Consider the following 17074-nt stretch of genomic DNA (forward strand, 5'->3'; position numbering starts at 1 on the left):
TGCTTCTGATATTTCATGGCAGGAAATATTTCACTCGACACATTTGTTCAGTGAATACAAATCCCTGGACTCAAGCAGTTACCTGCTCATTTATTATGTTTCAGGTGATTAGTCTGCCATTCAGTCTGCAGACAGAACACTGCTTGATAATATGTAGCATTGTTTGAGTCTCTTCACAAGTGTCTGATGGATTTGTATTGAAGCCTCAGTATTGGAGGTTGGCAGCACAGAAATTCCTGGCTTGACCTGCACCTATATAGCAAGGACAACCGTGAAGTGGTAGCTGAAAGTCTTCCATCAATAGTTAGGGTTTGTCAAAGAACTTGCTAGTCCCTTCCTATGTGCCCATTGCTTGATCCAAAAGACATCTGCTGGTTAATCTTGCTCAGGAAATTTGCTTTATGTTGGGTTTCAAGATGGAAGGCAGGTGGTAGGTAGATGAAGCAGGTGTTTATGGAATGAGATTTGAGATGCAGCACCGGTTGTGGACTTTCATTCGTCAGCAGATGTATGAAGTGATGCTTGTGAAAACAGTGTGAGAAACAAAACTCACATATTAATAAATTTCAGTCCGAGTCAAATTCTGAAGCAGTGAATTTTATTGATACGTACTTGCAAGAACGGGTGCCTAACGAGTAAGCACCTCGATCTGAAGGTAACATTCTGTTTTATGCTGTTCAGCTGCGTCTCTCAGTCCTCCCCTTTCACCCCATTGGTTACTTTTACTGTAGCGCGTAGCCTATCACAAGCTCTAGCTTCGCTCCACCTTTGTCTAGCTTCTCTCCACCTCTGTTTACTTCTCCCTTTACTCTAAGCCTGTCGCCCCTTACTCTTATTTATCTCATTCCTTATATGTGACTATCCTGGCATAGTTTGCTGTCTTCGTGCGATTATCCTGCCAAACTAAATTCCATCCGTTGGCCACATCCCTCCTGCAACTGGCACATTATTCTCCTGTTACTGATACATCCTGCTACACTGCTCTGCCCTATTAGTCATAGATAATTCTACCTGTTTTCGCTTCTCACTGTTTAGTATTGGCAGGCATAGCCTAATTTTATAACGTAAGCTTTTGCAGAAGCAACAGCTGTTCCCTTATTCTGCACAATTTTAACCCTATACCTTACAATCCCCCTTTTTTCTTCTTGGCTACTAAATGTTGTTTTCTGCATTTGTCTCATATGTTGCCTTCCAGTTTACTAGCATCATCCCTGAGACTTTATTTATAGTGACTAATTCCTTAAGGTCACCCATCCCCTCATTGTTCAAAAGGTTGAGTTCCTCTGCTTGATTACCTTTTAGAGGCATTTGTTTTGCCAAGGCTGTCTCAATGAGCCGCTGGGTTAACCCTCGTGCACAAGGTATGATACAATAGCGAATTGCTGTCAGTACCCCTGCTACCATTATCAGGTAGGTGAGGATAGAGACTACCATGCCTTTCCACTTCCCAAACCATGATTCCAGCCATCCCGTGAGTGATGTGTCCACTCCTGAGATCTCAGCCAATTCTGCCAAGGTGGTCAATCCTCGCAAGGCACGAGAGATTGACCCATCAGGTGCTGTATTATTTGGAATAAAGGTACAACAGCTATCCCCTAACATCACACATACACCCCATTTTTTGGCTAGGATCATATCTAGGGCCAGTCTGTTTTCCCAGACCATTCTGCTGGTTGCATCAAGTTGCTCGGAAATACCCTTGACTGCATCTCTAGTGTAATTAATGAATCTTTGCTGGTTGTAAGAAAATATATAGTTTATCCAATCCACATTCTTGTTGACCATTACCCACCAAAATAGGGCCGATTCAAAACCTGCTGCAATCTGGTTGCGGGCCTTGAACTGATCGGGGTCCCCTCTAGGAACTCCTATAGAGTCGAGATAAATCCTATCATCAAAGGAAGTATCTAATAATGACTTTTTACCCCTCTTATTCTTTGTTACTACCATCTTCTCCTTCTCAAATGCCAAGGTGAATGGGATTGCCAATTGCACAATTGCACATATCCCTCTCCAGTCAGGAGGTAGGGTAGGTCGCAATATTCTGCCTCCACAGTACCACCAGAGATCCGCCCGGGGAACCCGGAGTGCTGAGTATTTCCCTCCTTGGTCTTTTCCGGTGTCATTCTGAGTTTCTATACATAACCTCAGCTCCCCCAAGTCTCTAGACCGATTTGTATCCTGTCGGCTTATACACAATGTGTGATTCCTGACTGTGGTCAAAAATAGATGGGGGGGCGGAGCTTTCAAATCTGTCTTCTGCAAAGGAGGGAACATTAGAGATAGGGATATACAATTCCATGCAGTCTTATCCTGGTACAGGGAGATCATACATTCCATGCCCTTCCTGTTTCGGTTCCACCCGAGCAGAAAGGGGACTATGTGGGCAACTCGTCTACCGGAGGCACATGCATAGCAATTGCTTTTATTCAGAGTTTTAACAGTGTACTTTACCCATTCAACCCAGGCATTTGCTTCGCCATATCCAGTTTCTATTTCAAAGTCTGTTTTAAGTCCTTGACCTCTATAATTTTTACCACCTTTGGGTCATTGGGAGGGGCAAAAGGTTGTATCTTATTATCAAGTTGTTTGGCCCATTTTCCATTTCCTACAGCTATTCGGAAACAGCAGCCTGAAAAACACTTCCCAGTGGCTTCCATTATTATCTTTAAATCGTTACTAAGGAGTCGAGACGCATTTTTACAGGGAAAGGAGTCTTCAGAGGAGGTATTTTTAATGGTGAGATATATCGGGTGGCACTTTTTGTCAGGACAGTCTAGGGCTGGGCGAAAGGGGGCTCTATGGATAGTGATGGCAGGTGGTGGTTTTTGCGAACCATACCTTGTGTCCGGTAGGGTCTTCAGAAGGATTTCGGAGGAAATATACTCCTTCTGATACTTTACATCTGCGCATTTTACTAGGTTGCAAGCATCGACCTCTATCACTTATGGATATTCAGACTCAGGGACTGTTAATAACAAATATGGAGATGACAGCATTGTTTGACAAGATCCCAATACTAAGAAAGCTAATATGGTAACCCTAAGCGTCCCCAGCATCTTATAATAGTATTGAAGGACCGAGAGATTTAACATGCAATACAATATATAGATCTATCAAAAAGAAACCTTCCTGCATCTGCCTAGAAATCAGTTACTTACAGTCTTTTGAGTCTGAGTTTCAGTGGTTCTTCCGTCGATTCGGCCTTCCAGACTTCTTTCTTAACCGGGGATTCCACCGGTCCTTTAATACTGGTGTAATGAGTCCAGCCTTTCTCCGCTGTGTGTATTGCCGTTTCAGTCGTCAAAAGAGCCTGGTATGGTCCCTCCCAATCTGGTTGCAATTTAGTTCCCAATTAGGACCCAATCTCCCGGCCGGATGGGATGAATGGCGAATTCAAGGGGCAGAGTTTGTGCCAGTAATCCTTGTTTCCTAAGAAAAGACAAAGACGAGGACAAGCCCAGTACATACTTTTTTAAGAACAGATCTTTCGTCTCCAGGGTGGGCACTTCCCCTTTCGATCCCAGATAGGGCAGGCCAAACAATATCTCATAAGGGGACAGCCCCATATCTTTCCTTGGGGCTGTCTGCACTCATAAAAGGGCTATAGGTAAACATTTAGTCCAAGGGAGTCTGGTTTCTACGACTAATTTTGATAACTGCTTCTTGAGTGTCTGGTTCATTCTCTCAACCTTTCCTGATGAAGGTGGGTGTCAAGGGGTGTGGAACTCCCAGGAGATACCTAACCCTTCATTACTCCCTGGAGTATCCTGGATGTGAAATGAGTTACCTGAACTGAATCTATGCATTCCTCTACCCCGTATCTGGGAATCGTGTGTTCAAGTATTATCTTGGACGCCCCACTTGCAGTGGCAGTGGCTAAAGGGTACGCCTCCACCCATCCAGGTAGGTGATCAACCATTACCAGTATATACCTCAGTCTTTCCACTCGGGGTAATTCGGTATAATTTACCTGAATGCTCTGAAATGGTCGGAGCCCAGGTTCTCTCCCTCCTGGGACTTGTTTCCTCAATACCTTCTTGTTGATTTTCTTGCATGTTATACATCTCTCACATATTCTGTTTGGCTATTGTATAGATCCCTTCACATCCATATTTCCTTAAGACCAAATCACAATTGCTTGCACTCCCCAGTGACTCCCCTAGTGTAAGACAGCCATAACTTCTCGCATCATCATTTTATTTAGCATCTCCCATAAATCGGATAGCATCCAGCGCCCCTCTACTGTCTGCGTAGCTCCCAGTTCTTCTCACTCTCTTTCTTCCTTAGCACTAAATATCGGTGTCCCCCCAGGTTCCTGCACCATCGGTATCAAAATATATATTATAGCGGGCTGAGGGTTCAGAGCATCTCCTTAGCGACTTCATCGGCCAATCTATTTCCCTTTATTTTGGGATCTCTTCCCTGCTGATGTCCATTTACGTGGACTACTGCTATTTCCTTTGGCAACAAAAGGGATTCCAATACTTGCCTTATCAATTCCTCATGAGCCAATTCTTTACCCCTACTGTTTATCAGTTCCCTCTCCTGCCATATCTTCCCAAAAGTGTGTGCCATCCCGAAGGCATACTTAGAATCTGTGTATACAGTTCCTTCTTTGCCTTCCAAGGTATTAAGGGCCCTTCCAAGTGCATAAAGTTCACAAGTCTGTGCCGACCAATCATTGGGTAGTCTACTAGCTTCAATAACACTCCCCTCTATTCCATCCACTACTGCATATCCATTATGCCTTTTACCTTCAATCACTCTGGAGGACCCATCAATGAACAGCCTAGCTCCTGCATGTAGAGGGATGTCTCCAAGATCCATTCTTACTTTAGTCTGGTATTCTATAATGTCGAGGCAGTCATGTTCTGGGCGTGAGGGAGCTTCATTCTCCCATTTCCAGAGAAAGGTAGCTGGATTCAGACAAGTGTCTGTGATTAATGTAAGGTCATCCCTCTCTATTAGAATTGCTTTGTATTTTAGAATTCTAGAGTCCGTAAGCTACCGCCCTGCCTTCTGGTTCAATATAATCCGTACCTGATGCGGGGTGCTTACTATCAAGGCCCCCCCGAATGTGAGTTTTCGACTTTCTTTCACTAGTAGCGCAGTCGCCGCTACTGCCTGCACACACTCTGGCCACCCTCTGGAGACTGGATCGAACAATTTAGACAAGTATGCTACCGGCTGTTTCATCCTCCCCCATCACTGGGTTAGGACTCCGAGGGACGCTCCCTTATCCATGGTGGCAAACAAGTGAAAGGGTTTGTCCAGGGAAGGTAATGCAAGGACAGGGGCATGAATCAAGCTTCTTTTCAACTCCTCTATTAACTCCTTTTCTTCATCTGTCCACTTTAACAACTGCGGTTCTTCGTCTAACAATTTCAAGTATAATTTCCTTGTCTTTTGGGCGTATGAGTCAATCCATAACCTACAATACCCCGCAAGCCCCAGGAATTTCCTTAATTCTCACTTAGTCCGAGGAAGTGGCATCCCCATTATTCCTTCAATCCTTTCAGGGCTTATTTTCCTTTTCCCTTCACTGACCAAGTGTCCTAAATATCTCACTTCTCTCTCTACATATTGTAATTTGTTCCTTGAGACCCTCAGTCCCTGTCGTCCAAGAAAGTTTAGCAACTGGTTAGTTGCTTCCGTTGTTCCCCTTTCATTTTCTTCCGTGACCAATAGGTCATCCATATTGTAGTAAAATCGTGCCTTGGGGACTGATAAACTTTTCCAAAATTTGTTCTAAAACCTGGCCAAACAGGTTCGGGGATTCCGTGAATCCCTGTGGAAGCACTGTCCATCTATACTGTTGTTTTCGCCCTGTTTTTGGATCTTCCCACTCAAATGCGAACATGTTTCTACTTCCTTCTGCCAGTGGACATGTCCAAAAAGCGTCTTTTAGATCCACCACACTGAACCACTTGTGGTCATGTGGAATCTTACTCAAAAGGGTATAAGGGTTGGGAACAACAGGATGACGAATCTGTACTATCCGGTTAAGTGCTCTCAAGTCTTGTATCAACCGATAGGTACCGTCTGATTTTTTTACTGGCAAAATAGGGGTGTTATAAGGGGACATACAGGGTTCCAATAGGCCATCCTTAATTAACCCCTCAATCACAGGTTGTAACCCCCTTCGTCCTTCGGTCTAGATGGGATATTGTCTTTCGCATACCGTCTCCCCCACCTTTTTCAAGCTAATCTCTCGAGAGGGAATATGCAATCTCCCTCGATTGCCTTCACATGCCCATACTGTGGGGTCTATTTGTTTCTCCTGTTCCTCGGTCAAAATGGCCATTCTTATTACTATTCCTAATCCTAAAAGTATGATTAAATCCCTTCCTAACAAGTTGCTCCCTATGTCCGGAATATATAAGAATTGTCCTTCAACTCTTCTTTCTATTATTTTCAACTGTTAAAGGTTCAAATACAGGGACAGTAAATCCTTCTCCCTTCACTCCAGACACCGTTATTTTCTGATCTGTAAATTGTACTCCTCTGGGTATAAAACTTAAGGGTGACCTCACTGCCCCCGTGTCTGCTAGGAAAACTACATCTTCCCTATAAGGGCCCACCTTTACATTTATCAAGGGTTCCCGGTGGGTCTTCGGGGGCAGGAACCCCTGACACCCCTAGTATTCATCAAAGTTCATGAGCGGGATGGTTTTTTCATCCCTTTGTATTTCAGGACACTCCCGCATAAAGTGTCCTTTTTCTTCCACAATGGTAACGCCCTGCTTATTGGGGTCCCCACCTCTGTCCTTGTCCTTGTCGACTGGAATCTATGAAAGGTCCTCCTCGTCCTCTACCCCTTCCTCTATGTTCTACGTGCTGCCACCCTCCACTCCGGTTGCTAGTCAGCGGTTCGATTCTTTTCTTGACTACTTCGTCAGCCGTGGCTACCATCATTTTCGCCTTCTGTTTTTGCTTCTCATCCTCTCTCTTTACAAACACTTTCTGTGCCTCTCTTAACAATTCATCCATTGATTTCTCACTCCACCCTTCTATTTTCTGAATTTCTTTCTGGATGTCTGGCCATGCCTTAGTCACAAAGTGTACCTTTAGGAGACCCTGCGCTACTGGGTCCTCGGGATTCATCCCTGAGTATTTTCTCATTGAATCTCGAAGTCTCTGTAAAAAGGCCAAGGGGGTCTTATCTTTCTCTTGGTGAATCTCAAATGCTTTTGATGGGTTTTGTGATTTCGGGACTGCCTCTCTAGTGCCCTTAACAATTAGGATTTTAAGATCTTTCATTCGGTTTCGATCTTCTGCATTATTGTTGTTCCATTGTGGATCAACATTAGGGAATTTTTGCTCTGCTGCTGGTGCCTCGCCACCTGGGGGATTCTCGCGTTCTCAAGACCTTAAGGCAGCATGCCTTATTAATCCTCTTTCCTCACCAGTAAAGAGTATGTTCAGGATGGCCATTAACTCAGTCCAAGTATACAGCCTGCGTCCTAAAAATTGATCTACTTGTTCCTATAGTCCCACTGGATCCTCTATAAGGGATTTCATCTCTTTCTGAAATGCCCGCACTTCACCACTTGTCAGCGGTGCATTTACAAATCCAATATCCCCCGCTCCTATTGGAACCTCCCTAAGCAGACAGACTTGTACAGACATTTGCTTAGACATTTGCTTGGACCCCATGAGCCCCTCTTTCCCCCTTCCCTCTCCCCCGTGTCTTTTTCTTGCCCCCCCCCACCCAGGCACCAAGTAGTCCCCCTTGTCCCTGATCCTCATTTTGTGGGTCTTCCTGTGGGGGTTGATTCCAGGGGGTGTCATAAGGCGAGGGTAAATGGTCAAGAAAGTCCCAAGAGGGGGGAAAAGGGGGAGCCGTGGGGGTCCCACCTCCGGGACCTTGTTTAGTTTCTACAGGAAACACCTGTGTGTCCTGACTGTCTTTCCAACAAGAGGCATAGTTTGACTCTTCCTGACTAAAGGGTTGTTTTTCATTGACATAGATATTGAGGAGTTGGCAGACCTAATCTTCATCCGGGACCCATATTTTGGCCAAAAAACTGAGGGGGGTCTTATACTTTCCTTAGTCCATACAAAACAGCAATATTTTATCATCTTCCTTTTATCCTTAGTTCGAGTACAAGTACTATCTTTCCAGTTTTTCAACATCTGTCCCAATGGACTTTCTGGAGGGATGTTATCAGGGATCCTTCCCTTATTGTTACCATTACCTGGCATCTTGTCTTTACTAATTTTAGAGCCCATGATGATCAACTACAGTCAATTCCTTCGACTCTAATATGTCATCCCCAGTCACCAAGGCAATACTTAAAAATCTCTTTTCTTACCTTGGTCCGCGCACGGAATTGCCTGACTGCAACTGTGCCTACTTAAATTCTCTATTTTACAACCTTTCGCCTGGTTCAGATAGACTCTCATCGGATCTCAATCAGTCAACCAGAAAGGGAAGCCACCGCCGAGGAACACGGGACCGTTCTAAAAGGAATGGGAAGCGTCTTCCCAACCGTCGACGGTGCCCACCCTGCTGGTGATGATGGATATCCCAGACACGAGCCCCCAAATTGTGAGAAACAAAACTCACATATTAATAAATTTCAGTCCGAGTCAAATTCTGAAGCAGCGAATTTTATTGATACGTACTTGCAAGAACGGGTGCCTAACAAGTAAGCACCTCGATCTGAGGGTTACATTTTGTTTTATGCTGTTCAGCTGCGTCGCTTTGTCCTCCCCTTTCACCCTATTGGTTACTTTTACTGTAGCGCGTAGCCTATCACAAGCTCGAGCTTCTCTCCACCTTTGTCTCACTTCTCTCCACCTCTGTTTACTTCTCCCTTTACTCTAAGCCTGTCGGCCCTTACTCTTATTTATCTCATTCCTTATATGTGACTATCCTGGCATAGTTTGCTGTCTTCGTGTGATCATCCTGCCAAACTAAATTCCATCCGTTGGCCACATCCCTCCTGCAACTGGCACACTATTTTCCTGTTACTGGTACATCCCACTACACGGTTGCTCTGCCCTATTAGTCATAGATAATTCTACCTGTTTTCGCTTCTTCTGTTTTCCTATGCCTGGTACATCCCGCTCCACGATTGCTCTGCCCTATTAGTCAGAGGAATTCTACCTGTTTTCGCTTCTCACTGTTTAGTATTGGCATGCGCAGTCTAATTTTATAATGTAAGCTTATGCAGAAGAAACACCTATTCCCTTATTCTGCACAATTTTAACCCTATACCTTACAACAGGAAGCCTGTCGAGTAGGGGGTTATGCACATTTGTTGACACTCAATTGAATGTAATTGGTGTGTGTGTCTGGTGCTCTGTATGATGGGACAAGTTCTGAGGTTCAGAGTGTTGTAGCAGAATTTCTTCACATGGGTCAAGCAAACTTGGTTAAGAGGCTGTTTCTAGTTTTCACCATTGCTGTTTTCTTCAGATATTCCTGGATGGACAATGTACTGTCTAGAACCATTCTCAAGTATGTTGGGTTGGGATCTATTTTATTTCAGAACTGCTGTGATAATATGCAATTTTGCTATTCCACTGAAAAGAAACATTAATATTTGGAGAAAGTGCATTTTATTTCAGTGACAATAAACAGTCAAGTGAATTAAGACTTCTACATTCCAGTATTGAGTCAAACTTATTATGCATCAATATTTTGCATTTTAAAGAATCATTGCAGGAAATTAGTATCTACCGCAGCATTGAATCATCTTGTTCATAAAATCTAGATTGTAATCAAATAACTGCACCAAAAATTGAAGCTATAGTTTATCACAAATGAATGCCTTCAAAAAATTAAGAGATTTGGCTGCAGTAGAGAGAAATTCCATAGAATATGGATTCTGTTCTGATGAATGTGAAACCAATCCTGAATCTTATCAACTAAATAATGGAATATTTACAACATAAAATTTAGCAGTCATTTGATCACAGCAGGAATGTTCTATTTAGTTCTGAAAACAAGGACCTGAATCAAAAGGATTTATTTCCATTGCAACACAAATATAAGGTTACTCTCAGAAAATCCATGGTGATAAATTTAATTTATATTTTCAAATCAATAAAAATCTTTGATGTCCAACTCCAGACCTGAACACAGTTTCAAATCAGTTGTATCTAGTGCTGATAAATAAGAAAAGTTGTTTCCAAGGAGATGATGGTTGAACCAAATAGAAGCTTAATTAGTTGGACTCCACATGTCCCCAGCATTTTGTAGGATCCATAGATAATATTAAAAAATTGTCAACACAAAACTATTTGACCAGCAGTTGAATATGAAAAATTGATAGCATCCAAGTGAATGTGAATCAATTCATTGCATGGGTTAAGGGAGACAAGGTGGACTTTTGATGTTGGGCACCATCCTAATTGGAATAAGAAGTGTGAAATAGTGACATGATAAAGGAAGCTATTAAACACAACAGATGGCATTTTCTTTCCTTTGGGATTGTAGATATGAGAAACAGACTCCCAGGAGTAGCATTTAACTCTAAGATATTCAGAACTCTTCCTCATGAAATTAGAGTCCGCAGTAGATTTCATTGTGCATCATCCATTGAGAGAATAAATTTGTTGGGTCACATTTATTGTCTTGGATCTTCTTTAAGCATCTCATCTGAAAGCACTTATTAAGGCATGTGGAATAATTACATGCATCAATGTGCATGTTGATAAACTGAATATGGGCAGCATGGTGGCTCAGTGGTTAGCACTGCTGCCTCACAGTGCCAGGGACCTGGGTTTGGTTCCAGCCTTGGGTAATTGTCTGCATGGGTTTCCTCCCACAATCCAAAGATGTGCAGGTTAGGTGAAGTGGCCATGCTAAATTGCTCATAGTGTTCAGGGATATGTAAGTTAGGTGCATTAGGCAGGAGTAAATGTAAAGTAATAGGATAGGGGAATTGGTCTGGGTGGGTTACTCTTCAGAGAGTTGGTGTAAACTTGTTGGACCTAATGGCCTGTTTCCACACTGTAGGGATTCTACGAAATAATTGGTGACAAAGATTTGAATAACTTTAGATTTTTTTAAAAAACTGAATACGTTTTATCATGGGTTGCTTTGACGTGGAGTTGCACCTCTGATTTCAAATTGTGCAAATGATTTCACTTTTTTAATACTTATAATGTGGTTAATAACAGATTTCTTCACAAAACTGAATCTCCCAAAAGGGACAATAGCATCAGTGACGAGAAGTGGCTAAGATACAGAAAACAGAGAGTGGTGGAGACTGGTCTTGGAGTGAAATGAATATCTTCTATAGGAGGAACTATTTCAAAGTATCCAGATAACGCACAATTTGGGAATGTAGCTCAGAGAATAATTTCAGACTTCAGGCTTTCTTCATCGAACAGAAGACTGTTGAAATTGAATGCAGAGAAATATGAAGTCATACATTTGGAAAGGATATAGAAAGAGTTATTTTGCATTTCTCAGTCTCAGGCTGTCCAATGTACTTTCCAGCCATTGAAGTACTTTTGAAATGTAATCACAGTTTGAATCGCACAGCGAGGTCTTGCAAACCAAAATGTGATAAGAAGCAGATTTTTAAAAAAATAATATTGGTTGAAGGATGTATTATGATCAGAACACCAGGAATAATTATTCTGTTCTTCTGAAGAGTCCTTTGCATTTACCTGAGAAAGCAGACACAGCCTCAGGTTAATGTCTCAGCTGGAAGTGACAAGATCAATGTAAGTAGGACATTGTAAATGGCATACAGGAGCAGAGAACATGGATTTGCATACTGAATCCTTAAACAGTGGCAGGGTAAGTTGATGAGGTTGCTAAAAAGCATACAAAATGATTGACTTTGTATAAATGAAGGGCTGAAGTTATGATGAGAGCAATAAATTTGGATTAAGTCTTGACTTAACATTATGTTGCCACATTACATCAGAGACATTGGCAGTCTCTTGATATAAGAATAAAATCTACTCAGAACCATTCATTTCTAACCTGGATCTTTGTGTAACTGATCAGGATGATCAGTTGGAAAAGTCCAGGAACTGCTTGCTTTTAGTAATGGAGAAGGGAAAAAAAGGAAGCAGTTCCTGGACTCCAGATCCCCCTACCTCAGGGGACATCAGACCTTATGCGCCCGAAAATCATCCTGATCATAATACATCCTTCAACCAATATTAATAGACTGTAGGGAAATAGATGGTGACATCTTACAAAATGTCCAGATTACAGAGGAGGAAGTGCTGGATGTCTTGAAACGGTTAAAATTGGATAAATCCCCAGGAACTGATCAGGTGAACTCGAGAACTCTGTGGGAAGCTAGAGAAGTGATTGCTGGGCCTCTTGCTGAGATATTTGTATCGGTGAAGTGCCGGAAGACTGGAGGTTGGCAAACGTGGTGCCACTGTTTAAGAAGGGCAGTAAAGAGAAGCCAGGGAACTATAGCTTGCTCATGGTGAGACTGGTGAGCCTGACCTCAGTGGTGGGCAAGTTGTTAGAGGGAATCCTGAGGGACAGGATTTACATAAATTTGGAAAGGCTAGGACTGATTCGGGATAGTCAACATGGCTTTGTGCATAGGAAATCATGTCTCACAAACTTGATTGAGTTTTTTGAAGAAGTAACAAAGAAGATTGATGAGGGCAGAGAAGTAGATATGACCTATATGGACTTCAGTAAGGCGTTCGACAAGGTTCCCCATGGGAGATTGATGAGCAAGCTTAGATCTCATGGAATACAAGGAGAACTAGCCATTTGGATACAGAACTGGCTCAAAGGAAGACGACAGAGGGTGGTGGTGAAGGGTTGTTTTTCAGACTGCAGGCCTGTGACGAGAGGAGTTCCACAAGGATTGGGGCTGGGTCCTCTACTTTTTGTCATTTACATAAATGATTTGGATGTGAGCGTAAGAGGTGCAGTTAGTAAGTTTGCAGATGACACCAAAATTTGGGGTGTAGTGGACAGTGAAGAGGGTTACCTCAGATTACAACAGGATCTGGACCAGATGGGCCAATGGGCTGAGAAGTGACAGATGGAGTTTAATTCAGATAAATGTGAGGTGCTGCATTTTGGGAAAGCAAATCTTAGCAGGACTTATACACTTAATGTTAAAGTCCTAGGGAGTGTTGCTGAACAAAGAGACCTTGGAGTGCAGGTTCATAGCCCCTTGAAGGTGGAGTCGCAGGTAAATAGGATAGTGAAGAAGGCGTTTGGTATACTTTCCTTTATTGTTCAGAGTATTGAGTACATGTTGCGGCTGTACAGGACATTGGTTAGGCCACTGTTGGAATATTGCATGCAATTCTGGTCTCCTTCCTATCAGAAAGATGTTGCGAAATTTGAAAGGGTTCAGAAAAGATTTGCAAGGACATTGCCAGGGTTGGAGGATCTGAGCTACAGGGAGAGGCTGAACAGGCTGGGCCTGTTTTCCCTGGAGCGTCGGAGGCTGAGGGGTGACCTTATAGAGGTTTACAAAATTATGAGGGGCATGGATAGGATAAATAGACAAAGACTTTTTCCTGGGGTTGGGGAGTCCAGAATGAGAGAGCATAAGTTTAGGGTGAGCGGGGAAAGATATAAAAGAGACCTAAGGGGCAACTGTTTCATGCAGAGGGTGGTATGTGTATGGAATGAGCTGCCAGAGGAGTGGTGGAGGCTGGTACAATTGCAACATTTAAAAGGCATTTGGATGGGTATATGAATAGGAAGGGTTTGGAGGGATATAGGCTGGATGCTGGCAGGTGGGACTAGATTGGGTTGGGATATCTGGTTGGCATGGATGGGTTGGACCGAAGGGTCTGTTTCCATGCTGTACAGCTCTATGACTCATGACTCTACTGCTCTGCCGAATGGTGATATCATGTATCTTACCTGGCAACATAAAAGAGCTGAGAATTGGTAAGTTTTGCAAAACCAACCTTCTGCTTGCATGGTATATGAAGTCATAGAGATGTGCAGCACAGAAACACATCCTTTGGTCCAACATGTCCATGCCGAACAGATATCCCAACCTCATCTCGTCCCATTTGCCAGCACTTGGTCCACATCCCTCTAAACCCTTCCTATTCATATACCCATCCAGATGCCTTTTAAATTAAACCAACCTCCACCACGTCATCTGGCAGCTCATTCCATACACGCACCACTCTCTGTGTGAAAGCATTGCCCCTTAGGTCTCTTGTATACCTTTCCCCTCTCATCTTAAGCCTATGCCCTCTTGTTCTGGAATCTCTCAACTCAGGGAAAAGACCTTGTCTATTTACATTATTCATGGTCCTCACGATTTTATAAACCTCTATGAGGTTACTCCTCAGCCTCCAGTGCTCCAGGGAAAACAGCCCCAGCCTATTCAGCCTCTCCCGATAGCTCAAATCCTCCAACCCTGGCAACATTCTTGTAAATCTTTTCTGAACCCTCCCAGGTTTCACAACATCCTTCCGATAGGAAGAAGACTAGAATTGCACATCATAATCCAAAAGTGGCCCAATAAATATCCTGTACAGCTGCAACATGGCCTCCCAACTCCTACACTCAGTACTCTGACTAATAAAGGAAAGCATACCAAACGCCTTCTTCACTATCCTGTCTACCTGTGACTCTACTTTCAAGGAGCTATGAAACTGCACTCCAAGGTCTCTTTGTTAAGCAACACTCCCTAGGACCTTACCATTAAGTGTATAAGGCCAGTTCTGATTTGCTTTTCCAAAATGTAGCATCCCATATATATTTAAATTAAACTCCATCTCCTTCTTTGCTGTTAATTATACCTCCAATTTTGGTGTCACCTGCAAACTTACTAACTATACCTCCTCTGTACATATCCAAATCATTTTTATAAATGACAAAAAGTAATGGACTCAGCAGAGATCCTTGTGGCACTCCACTGGTCACAGACCTCAGGTCCGAGAAGCTTCACCACCACCCTCTGTCTTCTACCTTCAAGCCAGTTCTGCATCTAAATGGCCAGTTCTCCCTATATTCCATCAGATCTAACCTTGCTAACCAGTCTTCCATGGAGAACCTTGTCGAAAGCCTTACTGAAGTTCATATAGATTACGTCCACCACTCTGCCCTCACCAATCTCCCTTGTTACTTCTTCAAAAAACTCAATCAATTTCATGAGACATTACTTCCCACGCACAAAACCATGTTGATTATTCCTAATCAGTCCTTGCCTTTCCAAATATGTGTAAATCCTGTCCCTCAGGACTCCTTCAAGAAACGTGCCCACCGCCCACGTCAGACTCAGGTCCATAGTTCCCTGGCTTGTCCTTATCACCCTTCTTAAATAGTGGCACCATGTTAGCCAATCTCCAGTCTTCCAGCACATCATCTGTGACTATCAATGATACAAATATCTCAGCAAGGGGCCTTGGAATTACTTCTCTAGCTTCCCACAGAGCTCTAGGGTACACCTGATCAGGATTTGTCCACCTTTATATGTTCTGTAATATGGACGTTTTTCAAGATTCACCATCTATTTCCCTACATTTTCCATCTTGCATTTCCTTCTCCATAGTAAACACTGATGCAAAATACTTGTTTAGTGTGTCCCACACCTCCTGCAGCTCCACACAAAGGCTGCCTTGTTGATCTTTGAGGGACCCTATCCTCTCTATGGTTACCCTTTTGTCCTTACTGTATTTGTAAAAACCCTTTGGATTCTCCTTAACTCTATTTGCCAAAGCTATCTCATGTCCCCTTTTTGCTCTTCTGATTTCCCTCTTAAGTATACTCCTACTGCCACTATATTCTTCTAAGAATTCACTCGATCTCTCCTGTCTATACCTGACATATGCTTTGTTATTTTTTCTTAACTAAACCCTCAATTTCTTTAGTCATCCAGCATTCCCTATATCTACCAGCCTTTCCTTTCACACTGACAGGAATATACTTTCTCTAGATTCTTGTTATCTCATTTCTGAAGAAATCTTCCCATTTTCCAGCCATTCCTTTACTGCGAACATCTGCCCCCAATCAGCTTTCGAAAGATCTTGCCGAATATCATCAAAATTGGCCTTCCTCCAATTTAGAACTTCAACTTTTAGATCCAGTCCATCCTTTTCATTCGCTATTTTAAAAGTAATAGAATTATGGCTGCTGACCCCAAAGTGCTCCCCCACTGACACCTCAGTCACTTGCCCTGCCTTATTTCCAAAGTGTAGGTCAAGTTTTGCACCTTCTCTAGTCAGTGTATCCACATACCGAATCAGAAAATTTTCTTGTATACACTTAACAAATTCCTCTCTATCTAAAACCTTAACACTATGCCAGTCCCAGTCTATGTTTGGAAAGTTGAAACTCCTTACCATAACCACCCTATTATTTTTACAGATAACTGAAATCTCCTTACAAATTTGTTTCTCAATTTCTTGCTGATTATTAGAGGGACAATACTACAATCTAATAAGGTGATCATCCCTTTCTTAGTTCTCAGTTCCACCCAATAAACTTCCATGCATGTATTTCCAGGAATATCCTCTCTAAGTACAGCTGTAATGTCTGATTTCTATGAGCCAGCCAATTCTATTTCCAGATAGCCAAATTTCCTGTATCCAATGCCTCCTTACTTTCTGAATGAGCCTACCATAGGGAACCTTATCAAACGCCTTGCTAAAATCCATGTACACCACATCTACTGCTCTACTTTCATCAACATGTTTTGTCACATCCTCAAAGAATTCAATCAGATTTGTAAGGCATGATCTGCCCCTCACAAAGCTATGCTGACTATCTCTAATCAAACTATGGTTTTCCAAGCAATCAACAAGCCTGTCTGTCAGAATCCTCTCCAACAATTTGCCCACCACTGATGTGAGAGTGAATGGTCTGTAATTCCCAGGATTATCCCTATTCCCTTTCTTGAACAAGGGAATGACATTTGCCACACTCCAATCATCTGGGACTACTACAGTGGACAGTGAGAATGCAAAGATCATCACCAAAGGCACAGCAATCTCTTCCCTCTCTTCCTGTAGTAATCTAGGGTATATTCCATTTGGGGAGAAAGTGAGGTCTGCAGATGCTGGAGATCAAAGTTGAAACTTTATTGCTGGAACATCACAGCAGGTCAGGCAGCATCCAGGGAACAGGAGATTCGACGTTTGGGGCACAGGC

General features: G+C 42.8%; 1 pseudogene; it reads right to left on the reverse strand.

Moving 5' to 3' along the window:
- Positions 1–1152: 1152 nt before the first annotated feature.
- On the reverse strand, positions 1153–2660 carry LOC122551051 (annotated as a pseudogene).
- Positions 2661–17074: the final 14414 nt, after the last annotated feature.

The sequence above is a fragment of the Chiloscyllium plagiosum genome, chromosome 6 (genome assembly GCF_004010195.1).
Source record: "Chiloscyllium plagiosum isolate BGI_BamShark_2017 chromosome 6, ASM401019v2, whole genome shotgun sequence".
Classification (NCBI taxonomy): domain Eukaryota; kingdom Metazoa; phylum Chordata; class Chondrichthyes; order Orectolobiformes; family Hemiscylliidae; genus Chiloscyllium; species Chiloscyllium plagiosum.